Raw genomic sequence first — 17128 nt, 5'->3', positions numbered from 1 at the left:
ATCCCCCCAGGCTGGAGGGCAGTGGCGCGATCTAGGCTAACTGCAACCTCTGCCTCCCAGGTTCAAGCAATTCTCCTGCCTCAGCCTCCGGAATAGATGGGATTACAGGCACCTGCCGCCACGGCCGCCTAATCTGTATTTTTAGTGGAGATGGATTTTCCCCATGTTGGCCAGGCTGGTCTCAAACTGCTGACCTCAGGTGATCCACCCGCCTCGGGCTCCCAAAGTGCTGGGATTACAGGTGTGAGCCTGTAATGCACGTGGCTGGGTTACAAATTTAAAAACCCCAAGTTTTAAACCCAGAAATGACAGTATTTTCTCATGTTTCCTTAAAATATTTTTTAAATACAAGAACTAAAATATTACAAATAAGATGGATGTTCTTTCTCTACTTACCTTCAGTTTGTGTAACCTTCTCTCCAAGGCTCTTATGGATTTAGTGTATGTCCATCTAACCCATGTAAAAACATGGATCTTGCATTTATACGTTTATAAACATTCATATCTTTATAAGCAACATGTGGTGTGTTTTAAAATTTTCATAACTGGTACTAGGTTGGACATGTTTTTCAAATTTTTAAGTCAACATATGAGATTTATGTTTTGATATATAAAGTTAGGTTACTCCTCTTAACTGCCATATAGAATATTATATAAAAATATGAAATATATATATATATAGAAAGAAAGAGAGCGAGAAAGAGAGAGAGACAGAGTTGTACTTGATCTCCTGGGTTCAAACGATACTCCTGCCTCAGCCTCTTGAGTAGCTGGAACCACAGGCGCACGCCACCACTCCCAGCTTATTTTATTTTATTTATTTTTTGAGATGGAGTCACGCTCTGTCACTGAGGCTGGAGTGCATTGGCGTGATCTTGGTTCACTGCAACCTCTGCCTCCGGATTCAAGCTAATCTCGTGCCTCAGCCTTCCTAGTAACTCCCGGCTAATGTTTAATTTTTTTTTTTAGAGATGGGGGTCTCACCCCGTTTCCCAAGCTGTTCCCAAACTCCTGAGCTCAAGCAGTCCTCCAACCTAAGCCTCCCAAAATGCTAGGATTACAGACATGAGCCACTGTGCCTAAAGTATCTTTTATCTGGGTTGGATAAATGTCTACTGGTAAAGACTTTCTTCTTTTCAGGTTTTCACTATTATGAACAACATGGTGATTAACCGTCTTTCTTTTTTTTTTTTTTTTTTTTTTGAGATAGAGTCTCGCTCTGTTGCCCAGGCTGGAGTGCAGTGGTGTGATCTCAACTCATTGCAACCTCCACCTTCCAGATTCAAGCAATTTCTCCTACCTTAGCCTCCCGTGTAACTGGGATTACAGGCACGCACTACCATGCCCTGCTAATTTTTGTATTTTTAGTAGAAATGGGGTTTCACCATGTTGGTCAGGCTGGTCTCGAACTCCTGACCTCAGGTGATCTGACAGCCTCATCCTTCCAAAGTGCTGGGATTACAGGCATGAGCCACTGTGCTGGGCCATGATTAACTTTCTTATATATAGTTTCTCCTGATGTTGTACAAAAGTTTCCTGAGTGTCAACCTAGAAGTGGATGAGCTGGGTTTTAGTGTATGCAGATTTTCAGTATTTCTACAAACTCATTTTACTTATTTATACTCCTACCTCTTGATTGCAGATTTGATATTTAATATTATAAAACTTATTTTTGTTTATTTTAAATTGATCTCATAGCTAACTGATGTTGGGCATGTGTTCGTTTGTTTCTTCCTTTGTAGATTATTCATTTTTGCTTATTTTACCTTAAGTTTTGCCTTTATTTTTTGTCAAAGTTGATACATACATAGTTTAATAGGGCAAACAGTTCTACAAAATTTGTTATGAAAAAGCAGTCTTTTCTAGCACTCAACATCCAATTTCTCGTGTCTCATTCTTCAGAGGGGGCCACCTTCAACTTTTAGCTGTGTCTTTGCCATTCATTTCCATATCTCTGTATACTAAGCTTATAATAATACTTCATTTTCAAACGTTAAGCATTATCTATAGAATTTCTATGACTGGAAGTAAGAATAATTCTCTTGTATCCGATAGACCAATATAGTTGCCAGTCTCCTCTCCCTTTCTTCACAATGTGATACCATGGTTTTTAAAAAACTTTCTCAGCTGGGCGCGGTGGCTCACACCTGTAATCCCAGCACTTTGGGAGGCAAAGGCAGGCGGATCACAAGGTCAGGAGATCGAGACGATCCTGGCTAACACGGTGAAACCCCGTCTTTACTAAAAATAAAAAAAAAAAAATAGCCCGGCGTGGTGGGCGCCTGTAGTCCCAGCTACTCAGGAGGCTGAGGCAGGAGAATGGCGGGAACCCAGGAGGCGGAGCTTGCAGTGAGTCAAGATCGCGCCACTGCTCTCCAGCCTGGGCTACAGAGCGAGACTCTGTCTCAAAAAAAAAAAGAAAAAAAATTTCTCAGCCGGGCATGGTGGCTCACACCTGTAATCCCAGCACATTTGGAGTCCAAGGAGGGTGGATCACTTAAGGTCAGGAATTCAAGACCTGTCTGGCCAACATGGTGAAACCCCGTCTCACTAAAAATACAAAAATTACTCTGGTGTGGTGGTGGGTGCCTGTAATCCCAGCTACTCAGGAGGCTGAGGCATGATAATTGCTTGAACCCGGGAGGTGGAGGTTGCAGTGAGCCAAGTTCACACCACTGTACTCCTGCCTGGATGACAGAGTGAGAAAAAAAAAAATTGTATTATTTTTAAAACATTATTTTGCCTATATAAATGCTACTGAAATCTGACCCCCATGTGTTATACCAGTTACGCAGTTACGTTTGCTTTCTTGCACAACTTTTTGCTTTTCCTTGAAGTTAATAATTATTAGTTTCTTGGGATGCCATAACAAATTACCACAAACTGGGTAAACAAATAAAGACATTTATTCTTCCTGGTCCTGTAGATTAGAAATCTGAAATCAAGGTGTTGGCCTGACCGTGCCCCTTGATGAAGAGAAGAGTCCTTCCTTTCGTCTTCCAGCTTCTGGTGGTTGCCAGCAATCCTGGCCGCCTTTGGCTTGTGTCAGGAGAGCTCCCATCTCTGCCTTTATCTTTCTTTGGCCTTCCCCCCGTGTCTTTGTGTCTCCAAGACGCTCTCTCCTTGTAAGGATCTCTCTCTCCTTGGTATCCCTTACAAGCATTAGGGTGCAGTTAGGAGGCACCCTAATCCAGCAGCATCTCAACTTGATTACATCTGCAAAGACTGGGATTACAGGCACGCACTACTATATTTAAGATCACATTCACAGTTTCGAGGGTGGTGGTGGTGGTGGTGGTGATGGTGGTGGTAGAGAAGGTGGTTAGGACTTCAAAATGTCTCTTCAGGAAATACAACTCAACCCACAATAATCTAGTAATAGCTACTTTTTCATTTGCTTCGTTTTCTAATATATCGCAAATCAGCCTCAAAGTCTCTTCCAATTGTTACCACCCCCTCTCCACCAATACATTTAAAGACATTGAGCGTTCTGATTATTTCTATCCAATTTACTTAGGCACCAAAACATGTCTCTGGTGTTTATTTCTTGGATTTACTTATTCTTTGTTAGTTTACTTTCAGGCTGGCTCTCCTTGTGGTAGCAAGATGGCTGCATCTTCATATCCTCACACCACCGAATTCAATGGAAGAGTCTTACCATTGCTTGCAGCAAGTCCTGCCATTTACTCTTTTCTTATTGGCCCCAAATGAGTCACGTGCTCATGTGTGGATCAATCCTGTGGCTAAGGAGATGAAATGATCTGCCCCACTCAGGGCTGAGAATGAGGTCTCACTTTAGCTGCGTCGCCAGAATGGTGTTTCCAAGCAAAACTGTGTTGCTGGTGTGGATGCCAGGCAATAAACACACAATTTCTGCTACATGGAAATTTCTCATGTAAGTATTGGTAATTATTTGCCTCCAGTGTGTTATTATCTTTTGGTTATATTTACAGTATTTTCCACCAGATATTAACAGTTTTTCAGATATTAACTTTTTTTGGTGGAAATATTTATTCAATCACTTTATTTTGTTTGTTTCTCGTTCTTGTATTGTTCTTAGAAATATCTTTCCTACTCTCTGCCATTGAAAAGAAAGTTTATTTTCTGGTTTCTGGTTTCAAAGTATAGACTTTAGTAATTGAGTTTACCTTATTACTTAGGTTTTTAGGTCTTCTAGAATCCTATTTATTTTTGTGTCTATTTGATCTTTATGGCCTGAATAAGGTGAATTAACTTTTTATAATAATTATAATAAAAGTCTTTTCTTACTAGAGAGTTTGTCTACTTATATTTCTTGATAGATTTTGGTTTTTCTAATTTCAATGCTATGCCAGTTGGAGTGATTGCTACATGTTGACTGAAGATTATGCCTACTGTAAAGTACCTGCCTTTGTGTTTGTATTGTGTATTCAGTTTGCCTGAAATTAATTTGCTTGAAATTAAGGATACAATCTTGCCTTCTTTTTGTTTCCATTTTCCTAATCTGCCTTTGTCTTTTTTTCACTGTCAGTCACACTTAAACTTTGAAACACACACATATTCTCCTTAGTGTTGCCATTGGTCAGCATCACATCTTCTCCTAATAAAGATAAAAATTCTGGCATGTTTTTATTTCTCTTTTTTTCCAGTGTCCCCTAACCACCCCCCCCCCCCCAGGTTGAGATCATCTGAAAATTTTGGAGATGCTTATTAATTTTTAAAAACAATTAATTTAATTTACGTATGTTATTTTATTCTTTTATTTTTTTAGAGATGGGGTCTTGCTATGTTGCCTAGGCTGGTCTCGAAGTCTTTGCCTCAACTGATTCTCCCCGCTCAGCCTCCCAAGTCTCCTGAATTATGGGCATGAGCCAATGCACCTGGCTTTTTAAAAATATATAACTACATATTTTAATAGTTCTCTGATCCACAGTTTTATAGTATGCCATGTTTTTTCTTATGACTTATATTGGTTTGGAATACATACTCTGCTCATTGTTTCTGAGAGTAATATCCCAAATGTCTTTATTTCAGTCCTCAACCTAAAAAACAGTTTTTGTATATTAAGGATTCTAGGTTGAAAATAATATTCCCTCAGAACTTTGAAGGTAATTCTCCAGTGTCTTCCTAACATTCATTGTTGCTGTTGATGAGAAGACGAGATAGTTCCCTTGACCCCCTTTGTGGGCAGGAACTGGAATGGCTTGTTTCACTCAGCATGCTGCTGGCCACTCCTTGCGAGAAGGAGCATGCAAGCAAGCGGGTGTGGGAACCGGAGGGAGTGAACACTGGAACTGGCTGGTGACTCCTCTCTGGCAAGAGTAGGCTCTGTGCAGGCCCTGCAGCAGCATCCAAGCCCCTGCCTTTTTGGCACCCGGGTTCTTGTCTAAGCATCAGGTCACATGAACAGATTGAAGGGTAGTGTATGTGGAGAATTTTACTGGACGATGGAAATGGCTCTCGTGTGGGGGGCAGGATGGGGAATTGGAAAGGGAATACTGGGAAGAAGGTGATCTTTCCCTGAAGCTGCACTGTCTGAAGTTAGCGGCATCTACCTGTAGATCTTTCCCTGAAGCCACACTCTCTGAAGTTAGCCACATCTATCTGTAGTCTCCCACACTCAGTTGCTTCTCTGTTCGCCACTCAGCCACTTGTATCCCTGCTACTCAGCTGCCTGTGTTGCTCTGCCAGCTAAAGGCTTTTATGGGCACAAGATAGGGGTGTGGCAGGCCAAAAAAGCAAAACTTGGGCATTTGAAAACGAGGTCAGCTGCTTTCACTTAGGGCCATGTTCCAGGCTTAAGGGCGAGGTTTAGCCAGGAGCCCATCCCTTCCATATCAATGAGATATCATGCCAATTCAATCTTATTCCTTTGTAGATAATTTATCTTTTTTTTTTTTTTTTAACCCTGGAAGTGTTTATTTTTGGTCTTCTAAAAGTCTCATAGTAGATGTATATGTATATGTGTGATGCTTAATTTTATGTGTCACCTTGATTGGGCCACATCACTTAGACATGTGGTCAGACACTCTGCATATTTTAGTGAGGGTGTTTTTACATCAGATTAACATTTACATTCGTGAGCTTTAAAGCAGATTGCACCCTATAATGTGAGAGGGCCTCATCCAATTACTTTGAGGCCTAGGTAGAACAAAAGAATGACCTTGATCTCCTGACCTCGGGAATTCTGCAGCAGATGGCCTTTGGGTTTGAACTGCAACATTGACTTTTCCTGGGCCCCCATCCTGCTGGCCTATCCTGAAGATCTTGAGACCTGTCAGCCTCCGTAATCACCTTAGCCAGTTCCTTAAAATAAATCTCTCTCTGTGTATACACACATCCTGTTGGTTCTGTTTCTCTGGAGAATGCTAATACAACACATATATGCATACATGTATTTTTTCTTTTCATCTTATCCAACAGTTGGTGGGCCTGTTTCATCTGATCAGTCTCTTTTATTGATGGAAAATCTACTCTTTTATTGATGGAAAAAAAAATGATACTTTTGTTTGATTTTCCCTTCCCTCCAATCTCTGTTCTTGTCTCTTAGAAATCCGATTAGACAGAAGGACAAATATCTAGATGTCTTCTGTTTTTGTTCTTTCTGTCTATCTTAGATGGATGGGCTACCCAGAAACAGACTCTCAGATGGAGATTCGCATGCAGCCAGTGGAGAGAGAAGCGGGGCAGGGTAGAGGGAGAAGTTGAGCTGAGATCTAATTGCAACAATGACCTCTCCTGACCCTGCTGGGAGCTTTGGGCTTGGGCTGACACTTCAGATTGTCCTAAATCCAAGTGAAGTGTCTTGTGTACTTTTGGGAGGGGATATTACCTGGGCAAAGAAGCTTTCTTTTCTGAGGAGAATTCCTAGAAAGGGAGTTAGCTGTGACCTGTCAACAGCCAATATATGGTAGAGTGAGTGCCTTGGTTCCTACAGGGGGATCTGGGTAGCACACCACTGCACCCACTACCCTCTCTTTCATTTTGAGGGAAATTCAGGCTTCTAGCTAGCATGTCATCTCATCAGCTGAGTATACTCTATTTTGTGGGTTATTTATTGGGATTTTTATTTGGTAAGCACATTTCTTTTCTAATATTTAAAAAAAATAGGCTGGGCACAGTGGCCCACACCTGTAATCCCAGCACTTTGGGAGGCCGAGGTGGGCAGATCATGAGGTCAGGAGATTGAGACCATCCTGGCTAACACGGTGAAACCCCATCTCTGCTAAAACTACAAAAAATTAGCCGGGTGTGGTGGCACATGCCTGTAGTCCCAGCGACTGGGGAGGCTGAGGCAGAAGAATCACTTGAACGCAAAAGGCAAAGGTTGCAGTGAGCCGAGATCGCACCACTGCACTCCAGCCTGGGTGACAGAGCGAGACTCGGTCTCAAAAAATCATCATCATCATCATATTCATCTTGTTTCATGGATGCAATATCTATTCTCGTATCTCTAAGTTTTTATAAATTTTCAAAGTTTTCATTTGTCTGCTGCATAAATTCTTATGTGTTAAGTGATTTCCTTTGTTCATTAAGTTGTATACCTCTCTTTCATGGTGTTTGTCCACTTCAGATGTTTAACTCCTGACTGCATGCTCATATTCGTCATTGAGGCTCTGTTGGCCTGAATATGAAGGTGGTTTGCATACCACAGTCAGCTTCCAGTGATTTCAGACAAGGGGGCATTGTACTGCCATGTAAGACATACCAGCAGCTTCTCTTAGAAAAGAAGAGTTTCTGTTCCTCCTAAGCATGGCTCTGACCCAACACTCATAACCAGTTCTTCCGTTCTGTCTTTGTTCTCCACTCAAAGAGGGGAGTTCGGGCAGCCTACCTACCACTCTAATGTTGATGGAGACAGTCACCCTGGTGGTTACTCCAAGACTACCTCGAGCCCCTGGTGTCCACAGGCCCTGACACTTGGAGTTCTCCTGGAATCACTCCTCGCTTTCCTCTGATAGTCATGTCCTTTCTACTCTTTTCTACCTCACTCAGTATCTTTTCTACCTTCCTTCTACATATGCCTGCTGGAATTACTGAGGCTGGAAAACTACATTTTTGACATGCCCTTGAAGCTCTGCTTTTAGATGGGATTTAGGGTCCCACCTATCCTTTACAGCCACATGGGTTTTGGAAGGCAGAGGCGGAACACTGCAGGTAGAGGCTGACTTCTTTTGCCTCCACTATTTCTGCTGACAGAGTTGGTTTTTCTGAAAGAGCTGTGGTGTTGAGACTCCTCACTGCTGGGTCTCTGGCTTCATGAGTGTTGAGAGGCAGGGCATACTGCTTTGAAAACTCCAAGCTAAACTGGGGTTCTGGTACCAGAGTGGCTAGCAACCCTGCCCTAACCAGAAATGGAGGGAGCCAGATGTGGTGTTTACAGTGTGCCTTTCTCAGGATAATTCTTTTACTGGGCAAATAGCCTAATGCCTGGCTGTCTGACCCTTGACCAGGGAATCCCTTACAGAGGAAGCTTGTTTGTACTGGCAGATGCCTTGGTGGCTCATGTCTGACCTATGTCCAGTTTACATCTGCCTGGCTATGGCTCTGGCACTGGGAGACCGACCTTACGTTCTCCCCTGCATTCCAGAAATATCCCAGCCCAGGGCAGTTCCTACTTCTTCAGATGGAAGGCACAAATTCATCTTTATTTATTTATTTATTTTTTTAGATAGAGCCTCTCTTTGTCACCCAGGCTGGAGTACAGTGGCATGATCTCAGCTCACTGCAACCTCCACCTCCCAGGTTCAAGTGATTCTCGTGTCTCAGTCTCCCAACTAACACCCGCCACCAGGCCCGGCTAATTTTTGTATTTTTGGTAGAGATGGGGTTTCACCATGTTGGCCAGGCTGCTTTCGAACTCTTGACCTGAAGTGATCCACTCACCTCCCAAAGTGCTGGGATTATAGGCATGAGCCACCATGCCCAGCCCTGGAATGCACAAGTTTAATACACCACCACAATAAGAAACAAGTTCAAAGATTTTTACATAGAAAACCTGGGTAAGGAGGGTGTAGTGAGTCACGAGGGTTCTTCCATCCCTGGGTCATGTGAAGCCAGAATGAAGAGTCAGGCAAAAGAGAGAAGCATGTGGTTACCAGCCATATACATAAGGAAATGGGGTTTGGCCACTTTAAGTTCACAAACTGATGTCTGAACAGTCCATTTAAAGGAAACAATGGGAGAACAGGGGCCCAGTCAGCTAGGTGGGAGGGATGTCTCTTAAGTTGTTGTCACTGGCCACTGGCTGAGCCATTCAGGTGTGTTGTAGAACTGAAAATTGTGTCAAGGGTGACCGAGCTCTGTTTCTGGTATGAGAAATTTAAATTTGTATTCAAAAGGAAATCTGAGGCAAGATCCAATTAGGAGAATTCCCTGCACGCAGCTCCTTCATTTTGCAGCTGTGGATGGCGGGTGGTGTAAGTGGCTTTGGTCTGGAGCTTGTAGTGCAGCAGCTGATTCCTGATTCCACAGTTTCCTGACTCCAGCAGGGCCAGAAGCTCAGTTCTGCAGCGTGGCTTTAGGAGATGTTCTTGAAAGTATAGCCCAAAGTAAGTCTTCTTTATACCTCTCAGTGATTGTGAGACCCTTTGGCTTTGCTGTAATATAGCGGCCCCCAACCTTTTTGGCATCAGGGACTGGTTTGTGGAAGACAGTTTTCCCACAGACCGTGGGGAGGGGGGTGGATTTTGTGATGATTCAAGCCCGTTACATTTATTTAATTAATTTTACTTATTTATTTATTTATTATTTATTTTTGAGATGGAGTCTGGCTCTGTCATCCAGGCTGGAGTGCAGTGGCGTGATCTCAGCTCACTGCAACATCTGCCTCCCAGTTCAAGCGATTCTCCTGCCTCAGCCTCCCAAGCAGCTGAGACTACAGGCACGCACCACCATGCCTGGCAAATTTTTGTGTTTTTAGTAGAGGTGGGGTTTCACTATGTTGGCTGGGCTGGTCTCGAACTCCTGACCTCAAGTGATCTGCCTGCCTCGGCCTCCCAAAGTGCTGGGATTACAGGTGTGAGCCACCACGCCCGGCCACATTACATTCATTGTGCACTTCATTTATTATATTGTAATATATAATATTTATTACCTCACCATAATGTAGAATCAGTGGGAGCCCAGAGCTTGTTTTCCTGCAACTAGAGGATCCCATTAGGGAGTGATTTGAGTGACAGATCATCAGGCATGAGTTTCTCATAAGGAGTGCACAACCTAGATCCCTCACCTGTGCAGTTCACAATAGGGTTTGCGCTTCTATGAGAATCTAATGCCGCCGCTGATCTGACAGGAGGTACCAGTCCATGGCCTTGGGGTTGGGGAACTCTGCTGTAATAAATTCCCTTTAGATTAAACTAACTAGCCTAGATTCTGTTGTATGCAATGGAACCCTCTCTGGTACATGTGGATTCCCTGCATTTTCTAGTATGTTACAGTCATGACTTCTTATTGAAGAGATGTTTCAAATGAATTATTTAGAGGGCATTTGGTTCCATCCTTGCTTGTGGTTTTTGGTGCTATGATGGTAGGAGCATGTGCTCAGTCAGTCATTTTACTTTCATCTTTCTAGTGAGAATTAATGTTTCTTAGAAGTAATAGAGTCTAGTAACATAATAACATAACGTAATAAGGGATATTTCTGCTTTTCAGAAGGCTTTGGTCCAAGCCTCTTTCAGTGTGAGAGAGAATATCCCTCCTTTTTTTTGTAGTAAGAAACATTTAGCACCTGGTTGCATTTTAATAGAAACTATGAGTTGCAGCTCTCTTCACGATATTCAGGGGTAGTACCGACCTTGACTAGATTCCAAGTCTTTCTTAGATATATCAGGATTCTGTAGGGAGTCCAGTTAATTTCAAGTTGGTTTGTGTTGTTAACGTAAATAACAAACAGAAAGTTTCTAGGCTTTCTAAAAGAAAACAATGCTTATTTGGGAATAGAGCATTGCTACGTGAATTTGCATACCGCAGTAAACTGTATGTATTCAGGGAGAGAAAGAAAGAATAAAAGTTTTTAAAGTAAAAATGAAGAAGATTATGTAAATGTTTTGAAATGATTATCCTTAGCTACGAAAATCAGTAACAAATGTAGCACCAGTCTAAGGCTGTACAGTGAGAAGATATAGTTTATTGAAAGCTACTTCATTATAGAGTAGGGCATCCTCAGAAAGCAAGCAGAGGAATGTACTGTCTTGAAGTTTTTCTTATATAGGGGTCTTGTCTATGTAAAGGCCAAACTAAGCTGTGCCTACATGTGGGTGAGCAGACAGCATGACAAAATTTATTATACTGCTGATTTAAGGAAAATGATTCTTGACATTTTAGTGTGTAAGTAAAGCATAACTATAATTATTTTGAAATCATATATTGTTATGAGTATTGGGACATCTAGACTTTCTGCTGTCGTAGGAGTGCGTCCTTGTAAGTTTTCCTCAACTGTAAACATCTTATGACCATGGGTCATGGCTGGCAAGGAATGTGCCTGGTTAGTCTCAAAATGAAGTGGAACTTAAAATGGTGTCATCCTGGCTCTCCTAGGCTCCTGCTTCCCTAACAACCTTACTGACTTACCAAACACTATGTATTATATCTTCTATCTAACGATATTTTTGTGCCCGTTAGTCAACCTCTCTTTATTCCCTCTTCCCCCATCCTTCTCAGTCTCTGGTAACCATTCTTCTCCTCTCTACCTCCATGAGATCCACTTTTTTAGCTCCCACATATGAATGAGAACATGCAATATGTGTCTTTCTGTGCCTGGCTTATTTCACATAACATAGTGACCCCCAGTTCTGCCCATGTTGCTGCAAATGACAGGATTTCATTCTTTTCTGTGCCTGAATAATATTCTATTGTATATATATACCACAGTTGCTTCATGCATTGATAGGTACTTAGGTTGATTCCATATTTTGGCTATCATGAATAATGCTACAACAAACATGTGAGCACAGATATTTCTTTGATATGTTGGTTTTTTTGGTATATACCCAGTAGTGGGATTGCTGTCTTCTATGGTAGCTCTATTTTTAGTTTTCTGAGGAACCTCTAAACTGTTCTCCATAGTGACTGTACTAATTTACATTCCCACCAACAGTGTATGAGGGTTCCCCTTTCTCCACATCCTTGCCAGCACTCATTATTCTTTGTCTTTTTTTTCTTTTGAGATGGAGTCTCACTCTGTCACTCAGCCTGGAGTACAGTGGCACGACCTCGGCTCACCGCAACCTCCGCCTCCCAGGTTCAAGCGATTCTCCCACCTCAGCCTCCAGAGTAGATGGGATTACAGGCACCCACCACTATGCCCAGCTACTTTTTGTATATTTAGTAGAGACAGGGTTTCATCATGTTAGCCATGCTGGTTTCAAACTCCTCCTGACCTTAGGTGATCCACCCACCTCAGCCTCCCAACGTGCTGGGATTACAGGCTTGAGCCACCACACCCGGCCTCTTTGTCTTTTTAATAAAAGCCATTTTAACTAGGGTGAGAGGATATCTCATTGTGGTTTTGATTTGCTTTTTTCCATGATTAGTGATGTTGAGCATTTTATTTTATACCTGTTGGCCATTTGTTTGTCTTCTTTTGAAAAATATCTACTCAGATATTTTTCTCATTTTTAATTGGATTGTTTGTTTTTCTGCTGTTGAGTTGTTTGAGCTCCTCATATATTCTGGTAATTAATTCCTTGTCAGTTGGATAATTTGCAAATAATTTCTCCCAGTAGATGGGCTGTCTCTTCTCTTTGTTGATTGTCACTGCTGTGCAAAGCCTTTTTCACTTGATGTAATCCTATTTGTCTATTTTTGCTTTTGTAGCCTGTGCTTTTGAGATCTTACTCAAGAACCTTTGCCCAGACTAATGTCCTGGAGCATTTCCCCATTGTTTTCTTCTAGTAGTTTCATAGTTTAAAGTTTTGGATTTAAGTTGTTGATCCATTTTCATTTGCTTTTTCTATATACTTAGAGATAGGGGTCTAGTTTCATTCTTCTGCATAGGGTTATCTAGTTTTTCAGCACTGTTTGTTGAAGAGACTGTCTTTTTCCCAATGTTTGTTCTTGGCACCTTTGTAGAAATGAGTTGATTGTGAATACATGGATTTATTTCTGGGTTCTCTATTCTGTTGCATTGTTCTATGTGTCTGTCCCTTCCTTCCTTCCTTCCTTCCTTCCTTCCTTCCTTCCCTCCCTCCCTCCCTCCCTCATCTCTCTCTCTCTCTCTCTCTGTCTTTTTTTCTTTCTGACAGGATCACACTCTGTCACCCACACTAGAGTGCAGTGGCGTGATCATAGCTCACTGCAGCCTTTAACTCCTTAGGCTCAAGCAATCCTCCAGCCTCAGCCTCCTGAGCAGCTAGGGACAACTAATGCATGCCACCATGCCCAGCCATTTTTTTTTTCTTTTTTGTAGACATAGGGTCTCAGTATGTTGCTAAGACGGGTCTCAAACTCCTGGCCTCAAGTGATCTTCCCACCTCAGCCTCCCAAAGTGCTGAGAATACAGTCGTGAGCCACTGCACCTAGCCTTATGTGTCTATTTTTCCCCAAGTACCATGCTACTTTGGTTACCATTGGTTTATAATGTGTTTTGAAGTCATGTAGTGTGATGCCTCCAGCTTTTGTTCATTTTGCTCAGGATTCCTTTGGCTATTCAGAGTCTTTTGAGTTTCATGTAAATTTGGGGACTGTTTTTTCCATTTCTGTGAAGAATGTCATTGGTATTTTGATAGGAATTTCATTAAATCTGTAGATTGCTCTGGGTAGTATTGACATTTTGACAATATTAATTCTAATCCATGAGCATACAATATCTTTCCTTTTTTTTTTTATATGGAGTCTCACTCTGTCAGCCAGGCTAGAGTGTGATGGTGGAATCTCAGCTCACTGCAACCTCTGCCTCCCAGGTTCAAGCGTTTTGTCCTTTTTTTTTTAGTAGAGACACAGTTTCACCATGTTGGCTAGGCTGGTCATGAACCCTTTCCATTGTTAAAATGTCCTCTTCAATTTCTTTCATCAGTGTGTTATAGCTTTTCTAAGATAGATCTTTCACTTATTTGGTTAAATGTATTCTAGGTATTTTATAATTCATGTAGCTATTGTAAATGAGTTTGCCTTCTTGATTTCTTTTTCAGAGCATGTGCTGTTAGTGTATGTGAATACTATTGATTTTTGTATGATTATTTTGTAGCCTGCAACTTTACTTAGAATTCATTTTTCAGTTCCAACTGAATTCATTTATCAGTTCCAACATTTTTTTGTGGAGTCTTTAGGGTTTTCTAATTATATACTCATGTTGTCTGTGAACAAGGATAATTTGACTTCTTCCTTTCTGATTTGGATGCCCTTAATTTATTTCTCTTTTCTAATTGTACTGGCTAGGAATTCCAGTACTGTGTTGAATAGGAATGGCGAGTGCGGACATCTTTGTCTTGTTCCAGTTCTTTTTGTTTTTTTTTTTAAACTTTAAGCAAATTTTTATTACACTAAGGTTGTCACATAATTGGATATTTCTCTACTTTGTACACAATTATTCTTACTCTCCACAGAAAGGTTGCCTAAATTCTCCTTTGGTGGTGGCAAGCCCTAAAATCCTGATTTTAACAGAATAGTGTTAAAAATGCCTCAGTGATTTAAGTTGAAAGCAGTACATTGGTACATGGCTTTTGCACCCAGTGTTAGGAATATATAAATGTCTTTTTACCCAAAAATACAAATAAATTAACTGTAGGCATAGACAATGACAGCAGTCAAACATTATATATTTGTCACTTGAAACCAGTAGCTGATTGTTATAGTGATTTCCTGAACATCAGCTAGCCTTTTCTTCAGTCATTTTCTCCAGCTTCTCTGAAGTTATTGGTGAGGAACACTGCCTTGGACTTCCTGCAATAGTTCATTAATTAAAGTAAAGCACTATTCTAATAATTAGAACTTGCCATCTCCCATAACACCTCCCATTCTGCCCATTGCACCCATTACAGGGTGCTTCTCTTTTTTTAGGAATTTCTGTGACTACAACTTCTGCTGTAGTTAACAGAGAGGCTACCCCAGCAGCATCCAATAAAGCACTTCTCACAACCTTTGTTGGCTCAACAATTCCTTTTTCCACCATATTCACAAAATTTCTGACCATGGCATCATAACCAACTTCTGAGAACTACATAATTTTCTCAACTATCAAAGATCCTTCAACACCTGCATTTTTAGCAATGGTCATTTCAGGAATTTTGAGTGTTCTCTTAATAATTTCTGTACCAATTTTTTGATCTTCATTAGCTGGAGTCAATGAGTCCAAGGCACCAATGCACCAAAGTAGGGTACAACCCCTTCCCAGAACAATGCCTTCTTCCACAACAGCTCTTGTAGCATTAAGGGCATCTGTAACTCTGTCTTTCTTTTCATTCACTTCAACATTACTTGTCCCACTAACCGTCAGCACAGCTCCTCTATCTGAAAGTTTTGCCAGCCGTTCAATTTTTCCTTTTCATATTCACTAGTTGTGACATCCAACTGCTCAATGATTCCTTGAATTCGTTTTTCAATTTGAGCCTTGTCACCTTTTCCTTTTAAGAACATAAGATCATCTTTGATCACAGTGACCTCTTCAACTTCTCCTAAGTCATGAGGCTGAACATCTTCGAGATTTAAGGTCAACTCCTCATCTTCAAACACTGCACCACCAGTAGCAATAGTTATACCATTGAACTGGTTCTTTCTACTGTCACCAAACCTTGGAGCTTTGACTGCTACAACCTGAAGACCAACTTTTAGCCTGTTCAAAATGAGTGTGCTTAGAGTTTCTCCATCAACATTTTCAGCAATTATGACCAAAGGCTTATGGTGAGCATGGGCAATTTCAAGAGCAGGTACAATGGGCTGGACTAGAAATTTTCTTTTCACTCAATAGAACATAAGCATCCTGGAATTCACATTTCTGACCTTTTGATGTATTAATAAAGTATGGAGAAATATATCCTCAAACTTTCATGCCTTCAATAATTTCTTTTTTCTTTTTTTTTTTTTAAGATGGAGTCTCACTCTGTCACCCATGCTGGAGTGCAGTGGCACAATCTCAGCTCATTGCAACCTCTGCCTCCTGGGTTCAAGCGATTCTCCTGCCTCAGCCTGACAAGTAGCTGGGACTACAGGCACATGCCACCACATCCGGCTAATTGTTTGTATTTTTAGTAGAGACGGGGTTTCACCGTGTTAGCCAGGGTGGTCTCAATCTCCTGACCTCGTGATCTGCCCGCCTCCACCTCCCAAAGTGCTGGGATTACAGGCGTGAGCCACCGCACCTGGCCTCATGCCTTCAATAATGTGTAATTCATCCGTAGTGTTTTTCCATCTTTAATGTGATGAAACCCTTTCTTTTGACCTTTTTCATTGCATCAGAAATTAGGTTGCCAATTTCTTTGTCTCCATTTGCAGACATTGTAGCAACCTGAGCAATTTCTTCAGGGGTGGTCACAGGTTTAGACTGCTTTTTAAGTTCAGCAATTACAGCATCAACAGCTAACATCACACTTCTCTTGATTTCCACTGGATTAGCACCTTTGCTAAACTTCTTGAAGCCTTCCTTGGCAACAGTCACAGTGGTAGTGCCATCCCCAGCCTCTTCATTTGTATTATTGGCAACATCTTGAACAAGTTTAGCTCCTATATTTTTATATTTATCCTTTAAGTCAAAGGACTTTGCAACAGTCATACCATCTTTTGTTACTTTGGAACTTCCCCAGTTCTGCTCAATAATCACTGTTTTTCCCTTTGGCGCCATTGTAATGGCTACAGCAGTGGGTAAAAGGTCTACACCTTGAAGCATTAAGACTCAGGCATCTGCACCAAAAATTTTACATCTTTGGCATAAACCCGAGTGAGATGAGGAACCAGGACCCTCGGCACTGGTCTCATCTGACGAAAGACTGCAGGTAATTGAAGCATTTCTGCAGGGTGGTGGCAGGGCTTGCGCACGCTGACACAGGCTGTCGGTGCTGAGTGAGGGGGCTTGTTCTACTTCTTAAAGGAAAGGCTTTCAGCTTTTCCTCGTTGAGTATGATGTTAGCTGTGGGTTTGTCATATATACCCAGTTTGTGTGTATTTTTACCCACAATGTGTTGAGCATTTTTTATCATAAGGGAACGTTGAATTTTAT

The 17128-nt window shown here is 41.5% G+C and overlaps 1 long non-coding RNA gene and 1 pseudogene across 1 annotated transcript in view; one reads left to right on the top strand and one right to left on the bottom strand.

Annotated features, from left to right (window-relative positions):
- LOC115892943 overlaps positions 1–17128 on the top strand; it is a 44921-nt gene that overhangs the window by 881 nt on the left and 26912 nt on the right. The window contains exon 2 of the long non-coding RNA XR_004052900.1: positions 3583–3895. This is a non-coding gene — a long non-coding RNA (uncharacterized LOC115892943). The remainder of the gene's footprint in view (positions 1–3582; positions 3896–17128) is intronic.
- On the bottom strand, positions 14902–16917 carry LOC104663665 (annotated as a pseudogene).

The sequence above is a fragment of the Rhinopithecus roxellana genome, chromosome 13 (assembly GCF_007565055.1).
Source record: "Rhinopithecus roxellana isolate Shanxi Qingling chromosome 13, ASM756505v1, whole genome shotgun sequence".
In the NCBI taxonomy this organism is placed as follows: Eukaryota; Metazoa; Chordata; class Mammalia; order Primates; family Cercopithecidae; genus Rhinopithecus; species Rhinopithecus roxellana.
The sequence above is the reverse complement of the archived record's forward strand: the minus strand, read 5'-3'. Positions and strand labels throughout refer to the sequence as shown.